We start from the raw sequence: 12,592 nt of genomic DNA, 5'->3' as shown, positions 1-12,592 counted from the left end.
AAGAAATAAGATTTCACCAGCAACAAAGGAAAGGGATCTTTACAGTAAGAGCAGTTAAAATGGTCTCACCGGAGAGACCATAGAGGATGCTTCTGCCCTGAAGTGAGACGTCAGCAGAAGTGATGTATGCGGATGTGAAGGAGCATAGGATGCGGTCAGACAGCGCTATCTCCATGTTTGTTCTCTCCCATGAAATTCTTGCTATGAGCAAATGTGAGTGTAATATCAATACGTTTATTTAATACATTACATTATTTAAGCAATATTATACCATTGCGGGCTCTCTTTGTTTTATCTCCCGGGTGATTATCTATTGAGGGATTCATGAGCACTGATTCCAGAGGGCTTATCCAGGGATTTTCGTGTGAAGATCTTCTAAAGGGCTCTTATCAGAGAGAGAAGGATCTCTGATTTGCTATTTTTATACAGTCCAGTCTGTGAGTGAAGACTAATTACTTGTGATAGATAGGGTCTTTAACCTACTGGCTACACCATTATTCTGTTATTTTATTTCTTTACATATATCACACCACGTTAATCACCAGCACTCCCCCCACCAGGAAGATGAAATACTACGATTTCTGACTAGAGAACAGTCCTAAAAGGGTGTAGAGCTGCTTTTACTTCACTATATATGTTATAATAATTCACTTTATAAATCACTATTGGGTGGAGGTTTTATTATATTTGCACTAAATTTGAGGAATCATTATTTGAAGTTATTACAGTGTTTTGGGTGATATACACTTGTATCAGGGTATGTCCCATCTTACCTGTTTTTCCCCATGGCCTGTGTACAGCCGCCTGGAAGGTGGGTACAGTCCATGAGCCCGCCCCTTCTAGATTCTTCTGGGGAGGATCTAAAGTGAGTCTTGCTCTACCCACCAAAGGGTGAGGAAGCAAAAGAATCTGGCTCTACCCTCCAAAGGGTGAAGAAGAAAAGGAGTCCAGCTTACCCTCCAGAGGGAGAGGGTGTGAGGTGAGGAAAGAATGAAGTCTGGCTCTTCTCCCTAAGGGGAGTAAGAGGGCTATGAACCTTCCCCATTGCTTGGCAAGCATGCCTGTCATGGAACAAGAATCACATTCCTGCCCGACCCCCCTTCTGCTTGTCAGCTCCTTAAGTTCAGCTGCAGGCATTGGCTCCACATACACACACTGTGCCTGTGTATGCAACAATGTTGCATTTTTTGCCTCTGAGCACATACAGTAATCAGTGAACTGCTACTGCAGCTTCTCCAGTCCTCCCAGTTAATGGACTTTCCCATGTTCTCCCCTGTCTTTTGCTGACAGTTAGTGCAGTCCCACTCAACCTTTAGTGTGACCCCTGCCCCTCACTTTCTTTTCCACCCTAGATTACAGTGAGTACAGACCTGTCTGCATCCACCCCTGGTAAGGCCTTTCTCTCTTACCATAGTCCAACCTCATAGAAGCATCCCACATAGAGAAGCACTCTCTGCCTACACTACACCCACAAGTTCCTGTGTTTTCTAATCCAGCAATAAAATTAAGAAAGACATTAAGGACTTGTCATGCTTTGGAAGAGGGAGGACATGAGTTGAGCTTACTGGAACTAATCATACATCATTCGTGACCCTGGTTCCAGGAAAGTAAGAGAGAGACCGTGTATTAGAGGTCTACGCAGAAGCTATCACTCACAGCCTTCATGCTACAAAAGTGCAGCTCTACACAGCTATACAGCAAACTGCTACAGCTTTCTGCAAAAACAAGCAGCAGTTTAAACAGAACAGTAAAACAAAGACCTGTGTTAGGGAATCACACAGGAGCTACTACTCAAAGACTTTATGCTAAACAGAATAGTCTCTGCACCCCAGGACAAGCAGCAGCTTCACTCTGCCAGACAGGGCAGCAAGCTTTATACAGCAAACTGCACACAGCCTGCAACCTTACAGAGAAGCAAGCAGCTTACACTGCACGAGCAACCCTGCACACAAGGCAGCAGCTTTGCAAACAGACTGTACACACAAACCTAATTGCCTTTTTCTCTGTCTGAGTCCACCCGCTGCTCAGCCCCACAGTGAGGAGCCAACGGACACCTGTAAGTACAGCTACCCCAACGCTGCACGCTGCAGGACACCGCTCGGCATCATCTGAGACAGACGCCCATCGCTGAAAAGGTAAAAGACCGCACGCCACACGCACTGGCAAAGGCCTACACACACCTACAGCATGGCAGAACTCAGAGCCTCACCAGACATCACGCAGGAAAGCGATCTCTCAGACACAGAGACCGCTGCTCAACTGCAACAGGCGCAGGCAGGCGCAAGGCCTAAACGGGCAGTCACACTGACACAAAAGGCCCGCGAGAAATATGAGAATGACATTGAAGCGCACCGCGCTAAATTAGAGTTGGCCTAGAGCACAACCACACTGGGAATACGCAACGTTAGTAGCATTGGCAACTATGCGCAACAGCTCGAGCAGGCAATAACGCAATTAAGGACCGATTACTCGCGTTATCAAGAACTGTCAGAAGCATACATTACTTACCTGACCAGGGCCAACACCAGCGAAAGCCTGCAAGAAAGAGACTTACAAAATGACATTGACCTTACACGTGACAGCCGCGTGCGGACCGCTATCACAGACGCGCAAAGCGTGAGAAAAGAGCTCCTCCTGGAGACCGCGTCGCAGCGCTCCAGCACATCAAGGCACTCATCAAGGTCAGCAAGATCAGCACAATCCAACACGTCTAGCGCGAGCACAAACGCCACCAAGGCGCGAGCCACCGCAGAGGCCGCACGTGCCAGGGCCGAATATGGTCGGAGAGAGGCAGCCGTAAGGGCAGAAAAGGCGCGCATAGAAGAGGAGGAGCAGGCCGCCTCCGCTGCCAATGCCGCCGCTGCTACCACCGCCGCTGCCAATGCGCGTAGAAAGGCCGAATTAGACGCGGATCTAGAGGCTCTAAGCAAAGAAGAGGACGCCGCTGCCGCCATAGTCCAAGCCGAAGTCCTAGAAGCAGCTGCGAGACAGGACGGCGGGGAGCTACCGTACAGACGGATAGCTTCAGAGGATCCAGCCCAACGCACTGAAGACTACGTAAGGAGCCTCTTCAGTGTGAACACCAGCGCACCATCTCAACACGGATGGAGCGACTCCACAGATACCGAAGACTCGCTAGGACCACGAGGAGAAGACGCTGCTCCATCAATGGCACATGCTGCCTGGGATAGCCACAGCCGCAACAGTGATCCACACGCCAGCGCGCACACGGATGCACCACAACAGGCTCGCAATCCAGGTACACCCACGCGGGAGAAAACAGCCCCTCACAGTGGCCAGCAGTCATCACGCGTCCATGCCAAGGAAGAGGCGACCGCACGGACCCTCCCAGCAACTACCTCAGAACGGGGTAAACGCGCCGATGTCTCAGGTCTGACAGACATAGCCAAGTACATGATCCGGCGCGACTTGGTGCACGCAGGACTCATCAGCTTCGACGACCGCCCTGAGAACTACCGGACGTGGAAGTTCACGTTCAAAGACGCAATCGACAGCTTGGACTTCTCAGCAAGGGAAGAGCTCAACCTGTTAGTTAAGTTCTTGGGGAACGTATCCAGGGAGCAAGCGCAGAGACTTCGGACGGCAAACGCACATCAACCCCAAGTAGGCCTGGACCTAGTGTGGGAAAGGCTAGAAGAGACCTATGGCAGCCCTGAAGCAGTCGAGGATTCACTCTTCAAAAGAATCGAGAGCTTCCCCAAGATCACGAGTAAAGACTACTCGAAGTTACGAGATCTTGGAGACCTGCTGCAAGAACTGGAGTTCGCAAGGAAAGACCATTCCTTAATAGGTCTCAACGCCCTAGATTCAGCTCGTGGAGTGAGACCCATCCTGGAGAAGCTACCCTTCAACCTCCAAGAAAGGTGGCTTTCACAAGGTTCCAAATACAAAAGGGAGAAGCAGGTTGTCTTCCCCCCATTCTCATTCTTCGTGAGCTTCATCTGCGAAGCGGCAAAGACAAGAAACGATCCCAGTTTCATCTTAGGTGCGCAAACCACATACAGTGCAAGCAGCCCGAAGAACGAGAGACCAGCGACGAGATATGGTAACCCCCAAACACCCATCTCGGCCCGCAGGACGGACGTGCCTCCCACGGCCCAAACTACTCCCGATCAGTCGGTCGCCGGAGACAAGGAACCAAGGGACCCAAACAGGGAATGTCCCATACACAAGAAGCCACACCCACTCAACAAGTGCTTTGGGTTCAGGATGAAGTCCCTAGAGGAACGCAAGAGGTTACTTGGAGAATTCGGAGTTTGCTTCAAGTGCTGCGGTTCCACGACCCATCTAGCCAGGGACTGTAAGGAAGAGATCAAATGCACAGTGTGCGAGAGTGACAAGCACGTGACAGCGTTACACCCAGAGGCGATGACGCTCCACCAACTCAAGAACCCATCCTCCATAGCGGAGCATGGCGGGGAGAAAGAAGAAGGAGAGTCAACATCCGTCACATCTCAGCGCACTGAGGTTTGCGGAAAAGAAGGTGACAAAATGTCCTGCTCCAAAATATGCCTTGTCGCAGTGCACCCCCAGGGACAACCTGAGAAGGCTATTCGGATGTACGCAATCCTCGACGACCAGAGCAACCAATCACTGGTCAGGTCAGAGTTCTTCGACATGTTTAACATACAAGATGGTGCCTTTCCTTACACTCTCAGAACGTGCGCAGGGCAAATGGAGACCACAGGGAGAAGAGTGAACGGCTACACCATATGCTCAATAGACGGCAAAGTGAACATGCCCCTTCCCACACTCATCGAGTGCAACCACATGACCACGAACAGGGACGAGATACCCACACCAGACGTGGCACTCCATTACCCCCACCTCAAAGGAATAGCCAACCACATCCGGCCGGTGGAACAAGACGCCAAGATCCTGCTGCTGCTCGGTAGGGACATCATGAGGGTACATAAAGTCCGTAAACGGCACAACGGACCCCACAACGCGCCATACGCCCAAAGACTCGACCTAGGATGGGTGATAGTGGGCAACTCGTGCACTAACAGAGAGCACGGGCAAGACTACGTTGATGCCCGCAGAACGGAGGTGACAGAATGTGGACACACATCTCTCTCTGAACCATGTCTTGGCCATCTCCAAGTGACCGAAGGGCCAAGTGAAGAGGAAAGACAAGGTCATACCCCTGAGACCAACAAAGACATCCTCACGCCGATGGGATGCGACAATGGCTTAGGGTGCTCAGCAGTCCAGACAGCCAAGGATGATGAGTCGACTCCACCGAAGGAAGAGAGTAACCTCCCAAAGGTGACCGATAAAGGGATCGTCCTAAAAACAACAAACAATCAGACAATACTCCCGCGAGCAAGGGCACAATTAAGACGTACAGTTGTTCCTCTCCACAGAGTATCAAGCAACAGAGCAACCAATTGCCACGGCTGGCATAGCCGCAAAAGATTGCGCCCCACAGGCGAAGCCACAGTGTCAAAAGGACTGTTCGTTCAATCACGTAAAAGGGGACAGTTGCAGAGACATTTCCCAAAAGGATTTACAAGGACAAAAGAGACTGTTCTTCGTCATGTCCAGGGAGAAAACAACCTCCCGATGGCAGTCAACAAAGAAACACAAAAGCGTTTCACCAAACTACGCGGAGATGTTCTCGTGCAAGAGAAATGTACCGATGAACTACGGTGCACAGCGTTCCAGACAACAAGGAACGATGACAAACAAACACCCTCGAGGGAAGATAGAGGATTCCCGAGGTTAACTGTCAAGGAGCTCTCTAAAGACGGGCTAAGCAGTCGGGTGACTCCGCTACCATTCCGTTCACCAAGGAGGCGCTTCCCAAACAATGGAGAACATGCCATCTCTAGGTTCACCTCGCACCTCTGCGGCCCACAAAGGGAACCAGAGACCAAAAACAACTTTGTGGTCTTCATCCAGAAGATATTCTTTACCGGCCACGCAAAGCCAGCACCTCTAATGGAGGAAGGCAAAGAATGTCGGTACCTCCAATCACCTGGGGCCTACCACCCTCAGGAACCCGATCAAATCCGGGTAATGTTCAACCCCAGCGCTCAGCTTCAGGGAGTCTCCCTGAACGACGCCCCCTTTATTGGATTACATTCGACAACCAGTTTTCCAGGGACAGTAATCCGCTCCCACAAGGAGCCAAAAGCCCTCTCCTTCTGCCAAACGCCAGGTGATAGAGCAACAGGCTGCCACGGCTGGTATACCTACAAGGGGATACACTCTGTGGGTGAAACTACAGAGACAAAAGGACTGTTCTCTCACAAGACTAAAAGGAAACAGTGCCAGAGACTTTTATACAAAGACATTGTGGTGCAACTAGCAAACCTGGAGCTGTGCATCCACCCTGCATCCTTTGCCAAAGAACCTTGGCCAAGGGACCTTGATACCAGTGATACCGGCCGGTGTCACATCGCTATGTGGACATGGACTCTTGCATTGTTTGAGAATGTGATGTTATCTTTGTTATGCATTGCACATATGTTCCACATATTCCAGTTATATAGTGGTATCTCCAGATACCAGACGGGGAGTGTCATGGAACAAGAATCACATTCCTGCCCGACCCCCCTTCTGCTTGTCAGCTCCTTAAGTTCAGCTGCAGGCATTGGCTCCACATACACACACTGTGCCTGTGTAACATGCAACAATGTTGCATTTTTTGCCTCTGAGCACATAATCAGTGAACTGCTACTGCAGCTTCTCCAGTCCTCCCAGTTAATGGACTTTCCCATGTTCTCCCCTGTCTTTTGCTGACAGTTAGTGCAGTCCCACTCAACCTTTAGTGTGACCCCTGCCCCTCACTTTCTTTTCCACCCTAGATTACAGTGAGTACAGACCTGTCTGCATCCACCCCTGGTAAGGCCTTTCTCTCTTACCATAGTCCAACCTCATAGAAGCATCCCACATAGAGAAGCACTCTCTGCCTACACTACACCCACAAGTTCCTGTGTTTTCTAATCCAGCAATAAAATTAAGAAAGACATTAAGGACTTGTCATGCTTTGGAAGAGGGAGGACATGAGTTGAGCTTACTGGAACTAATCATACATCATTCGTGACCCTGGTTCCAGGAAAATGCCATTCTAAGCCGGCTGGCTTAGACAATATCCAGACAGAGTGCCCCAAGAGATGGAGCCTGCACCACCCAGAATGTCCTGCTCCGCGGGAGACTAAGAGGAGAAGTGTGGAGAGAGAATGACAATAAAAGCTGCTTATTCATCATACCTCTGCCTGTGTGTCGGTTACTAGACAGGAGGATTAGAGGGAGCAGTGATGGGAGCTGACATCCCACAGCCTGGGATCCTGTCACAATTGGAGGCGCTGAACACTGAAGATCCACCCATGAATACTGTCCTTAAACTTGTCCTATGCCACTTACCACCGCGGCCACTCAGCCCTCCTGGAACCAGTAGGTATGCTAGCACCACACAAAGAGTAGTAGTAACCAGAGCAGTTTTCCCCAAAGGAGCCCTAGATGAGATAGGGGGGGGGAGAGAGGGGAAACAGGGTTACACACTACTGTTTTTAGTGTGCACTATGTCACTGCACTATATAGAAGCGTCCGGTTACTTTTTCTATTCCTTATACAGAGCGGCCTTCCTTCTGCAGCAATACGTTGTCATGGCAACACGCCAACATGACGTCGTTACAATTTGACGTCATGGCGACATGCCGCATGGCCATGACAAAGTGCCGCCGTTACACTGTAGGAGGAGGGGCTCCCGCTACCGGCATGCCGCCTTGGGCCCCGCCAAAAGTAAAGCCGGCCCAGGTGCACAAGTTAGTCCATATTACTACTCCATGGCTCCATTTTCAATGTTGCTGGCTGCTCTCATCAGCAGATGCTGCAACTGCCCTCATATCTTCATATACACATGATGTCATGATGGTGTGATTGACACCTAAGGAGACTAAAGTAAGGACAATTTAGTCTGCCTTTGTTGCACTGCCTGTTTTTCAGCTATCTCTGAGCTTCTGAGCTTTATTTAACAGGTAAGCTGGGAAGCCACCCGGGAAAGTTAGGGGCAAGATGGGTACTGTGTAGTTAATACTCACAGAGGAGCTAGGCATTTATTTTCTTGTTGCTTTGTTTTATGCCTGTAAGAATAAACCTGCTAACAGATTCTTATGCTTAAAAATTCTGCAACGTGACCAAGTTGTCGCAATACATACTGTACTTACTTTGTCTTTTAAATCAGTGCTGGGAGATCGTTACTGTATAATGGAATTTGGAGGTAGTAGGCACCCCATTGAACTAGATAGCTCCCCCCTTTCTGCCATATTAAATAGCCCTAAAGTGAGGGACTTTGAGAATATAACTATATTCAGTATGACGCTGAGTGCAAATATTTCTACTGGTGTTCCCAAGAGGTTGCAGTGTATCAGGTAATTCCAGGAGTTCATATGCAATATCATTGCAGCCCCTCTCTGAGGAATACTAGTAAATATAAGGGGTTAACAGCCTTAATAGGTTAACCAGTGGGATCACTCTAGTAGTGCCCCTCCTCACCATGTGACGTACAGTGTCTGGTGACCAGTAATGTCATCATAGGGAGAAAGAAGGGTATATATAGCTCCACCCAGTGTTCTAGAAGCAGGTTCCTTGGAGTTCTGGTAAGGTCCTCATCATGAGTCCTATATATAGGTTTATGTGTTAAGGATGTCCTGTCACCATGTATTGTTTTCAGTTAGAACAGAAAAAACAGAGGGAGGGGGAAGCTTCACAGAAGAAAACCTGCATGTGTAGCCAATACCACAGTGAAAACAGGAAGAGCGGGATCTCTTCTAATAGTAATTGAACAAAGGTGACCTGATGAAAGTTCAGTATTTCACTTGAAAGGTTGTGTTTCCCCCTTGTTCCTAAAATAAATTAAAATCTTTTGAAAAGACTAAGTAGAGATGTGTTCAACTACTATTAGAAGAGATCCTGCAGTTTTTTTTATTTCTTTTCAGTTAAAAAACATGCCCTATAAAGTTAGTGCCCATAGAAATGGCCCATGATTTTTCTCATGCTGGAAAAGGAGTAAGCAGGTGCTCATCAGGAGTTCTCAGAGCAATAGCTTTGGAGCATAATTGGATCGGCCTCACGGAATGTCCTTAGTAAACTCCCGATCTGACAAGTTTAGACTAAGAATGCTGTATACCGAAACAGGATAGTTATCCCAGCGAAGTGTGTGTCCCCCAACAGGGGTCCACTTGGGATGGGGCATTATTGAAACTATGCAGGAGATTGATAATCTAACAGATGCTAAGGGAAACAAGAATAAGCACCTCCCAAACATAGGAGTGAGAGCCAACAGGGGAAGAAGCAAGAGTAACCATTGTGTTGGACACGAGTTAATGTCTGAATTTAAGTCTGTTATATCCCGAGCATTAAAGCATTATGAACGACTGCAAATAAAGCTCTTTATATGTATATATGAGAACCAAGAACAAAAAAGGTAACCTCTGACTCAAACCCAGCAAATGTAGGAGCCATCTCCTAAGCTACTTTTCACATACAAATTCCTAAAAAAGAAGGGGAGCGTAGGATACCGGACAAATAAACACAAACAAAACCCAATATCGTTGGAGTTATATGTGAGATATATAGGCTTCACAAATCCTATGAGATGTCCACTCACATTGAGTAGAACAAAAAAGGCAGAATTCTGAACTCGCAAATCTAATGTGGATCCATCTAATAGATACTCATGTTCGAGGAAAATGCTGAAAGTACTGAATGTGTGTGGACATCTCATAGGATTTGTCAAGCCTAAATATCTCACATAGTGTATAACACCAATGATATTGCACCATTGAGGTTTGTTTCTGGGTTTATTTATCCATTACCCCACGCTTCCCTTCTTTGGTGGAATTTGGGCGTGGATATGCAGATAGATTAATGATGGACGCCAGGATCTTTTTATATATATTGGGGCCTATCATAAATAGGAGCAGTCCCTGCAGCAAAACTCTCTTCTCTCCCCCTGAATAATTTCATACTCGGGCAGGAATAAAACAATGGTGTCTTTATTTCTCACAGCATACAAATATCTTCTCCTAATCCCTGGAGCAAAACCCAAGGAGCTTGAGGCACCAAGAGTCCCTCCTTAGCTTCCTTACCCCCTGATGGGTAGGTGCTCCCACTCCCCGGAGGGAGGGAAAGAAAATGAACCAGAGCCCTGGCTCAACACAACAACACACACAATTTGAGCTGCAGTCCCTTTTTATTACCAGGGTAGGGTCCCAGGTCTTAGCCTCAGTAAGTGGACTGCACCTCGGCCTTGAGACCACCCGCCCCCTACTGGGCGGTACTTAATGCAGCAAGAACAAGGGATTAACCCTAACACTGCCTGCACTGGTACCAGGGCTTACATGTTAGGGCAGAGGATTTTAAGTAGCATGGGGCAACACGGCTATATATATATACACACACACACACACACACACACAGTAGTGAGAAAAAGTTTGTGAGTCACTTAGGATTTTCACATATTTTACATATGCTAAACCTAAGATGTTATTTGATATAATGATAAAGATAACCTGATCAAAAAAATGACACACAAACATGATACTTTTTCAACATTTATTTATCCACAAATTATTAAACATTCAATATCCATGTGTGAACCTTTAGATTCAGTACCCGTTGAGCAGCAATAACTTTAACTACGCGCTTCCTGTAACTGCTGGTCAGTCTCTCATATTGGTTTTAAGGAATTTTTGTCCATTCCTCGTTACAGAACTGCTTCAAATCAGTGACATTTGAGGGCTTCCTTGCATGGACAGCTCGTTTCAGATCCTGCCACAACATTTCAATGGGGTTTAGGTCTGGAATATGATTAGGCCATTCTAAAATGCGGAAATTCTTCTTCTTCAGCCATTCTTTTGTAGATCTGCTTGTATGTTTATGATCATTGTGTTGCTGTATGACCCACTTTCGCTTCATCTTCTGCTCACAGACGGATGGCCTGACATTCTCCACTAGAATCTTCTGATACAATGTACAATTCATGGTTGTGTCAATGATGGCAAGACGTCCAGGTTCTGATGCAGCAAAGCAGTCCAAAACTATTACACTCATGCTTGACGGCTCTTCTGTTGGAACAATTTTGGTTTTCACCAAACATAACGTTTCTCATTGAGGCCAAAAAGTTCTACCTTTGACTTGTCTGTCCAGAAAAATATTTTCCCGAAGTCTTGTGCCTCATCTATATGCTCTTTGGTGAAGTTCAGGTGGGCAGTAATGTTCTTTATAGAGAGCCTTGATTTCTTTCTGGCTATCCTTCCATGAACACCATTCTTGTTCAATCTTTCTCTGATAGTTGAGTAATGAACACTCAAACATTAGCCAAAGCGAGAGTGGCCTGCAGATCCTTGGATGTTACTCTACGGTTCTTAGTGACTTCCTGGATGATTTGCCGGTTTGTTCTTGGAGAGATTTTGGTAGGAAGACCGCTCTTGGGTAGAGTGACTCTGGTCTTGAACTTTCTCCATTTGTCTGGCAGTGGAGTTCTGGAGCCCCAAATCCTTAGAAATGCTTCTGTAACCCTTTTAGAGACTGATGAGCATCAAGAATTAATAATCAGCTTTTCTGAGGCCCTCAAAGTTTTCTTTTGGTTATGGCATGACTTGTTTCCACATACCTGTATGGTGAAGACCAAACTCACAATGTTTCTGATCTTTATATAGGGTGGGGCCTCTCAAACTAATCCCTAGGTGCTGGGAAGTTAACATCCATGCTGGAGATGGGGGGTGTCATCTGTTTTTATAAATATTTTATTTATTGTGTCCCAGTTTTACTTTTGGAAATTTACTTTTTTACCCTATGTATGAGGCACTACCCTTTAAATTATAACCAAATTTGTTTTCTCAATGGCTCACACAAGAAACAAAATAAGGTGTGGTAAGGCCACAGCACACTTTATTAACCATCTCACCTCATGTCCTCATCTGTTTTGGAGAGTCTGATAAATATATGCACTGCCTTCTCCTCTGTTAACTCTATCTCTGAGAATAACAAACCCCCTAGGTGGAACCTACATGCCGATACTAAATTGCTTATTCTACGGCCGTGTCCATTCACCGCACGAGGGCATGCGCGACATGAACAAAAGGCCATAGCGCTATGAGGCAGGCCATAGAACACATGCGGGTGATTTTAGAGCAGACAAAACATTTAGATTTTGTCGCAGGTAACGTGTGCGGTTCAACCAATGAGGGCGAACTGCTCACGTGACATCACAGCAGCTCCTCCGCCACGCCTCCCCATTGAGCACATCACGCAAAACCCAAAGGCCATGGATCGCGTCTCATACAGGTGTGTGTGACGCCATGTGCAACGTTGCACGTGCGCCTACTCTATCTGAGGCCTTAGAGCAGCAAAGGAAGCTGTGGAAAAAGCCGCTTTAAACAGGATACATTCAAAATCGGAAAAACAAACCCTATTAATTATTGTGAAAATGCTGAGGATTCACTCTGGCGTAACTGGCTCCTTTGTATCCACTGTTGATTTCACCTTCGCTTAAACTTTCAACAGCTGTTTTACCATAAATGACTTAAACCAATTCTTTGTCTGTCTGCTTGTGCTGCTA

This window comes from Ascaphus truei, chromosome 1, assembly GCF_040206685.1.
Source record: "Ascaphus truei isolate aAscTru1 chromosome 1, aAscTru1.hap1, whole genome shotgun sequence".
Classification (NCBI taxonomy): domain Eukaryota; kingdom Metazoa; phylum Chordata; class Amphibia; order Anura; family Ascaphidae; genus Ascaphus; species Ascaphus truei.
Note: the sequence above shows the minus strand (reverse complement) of the source record.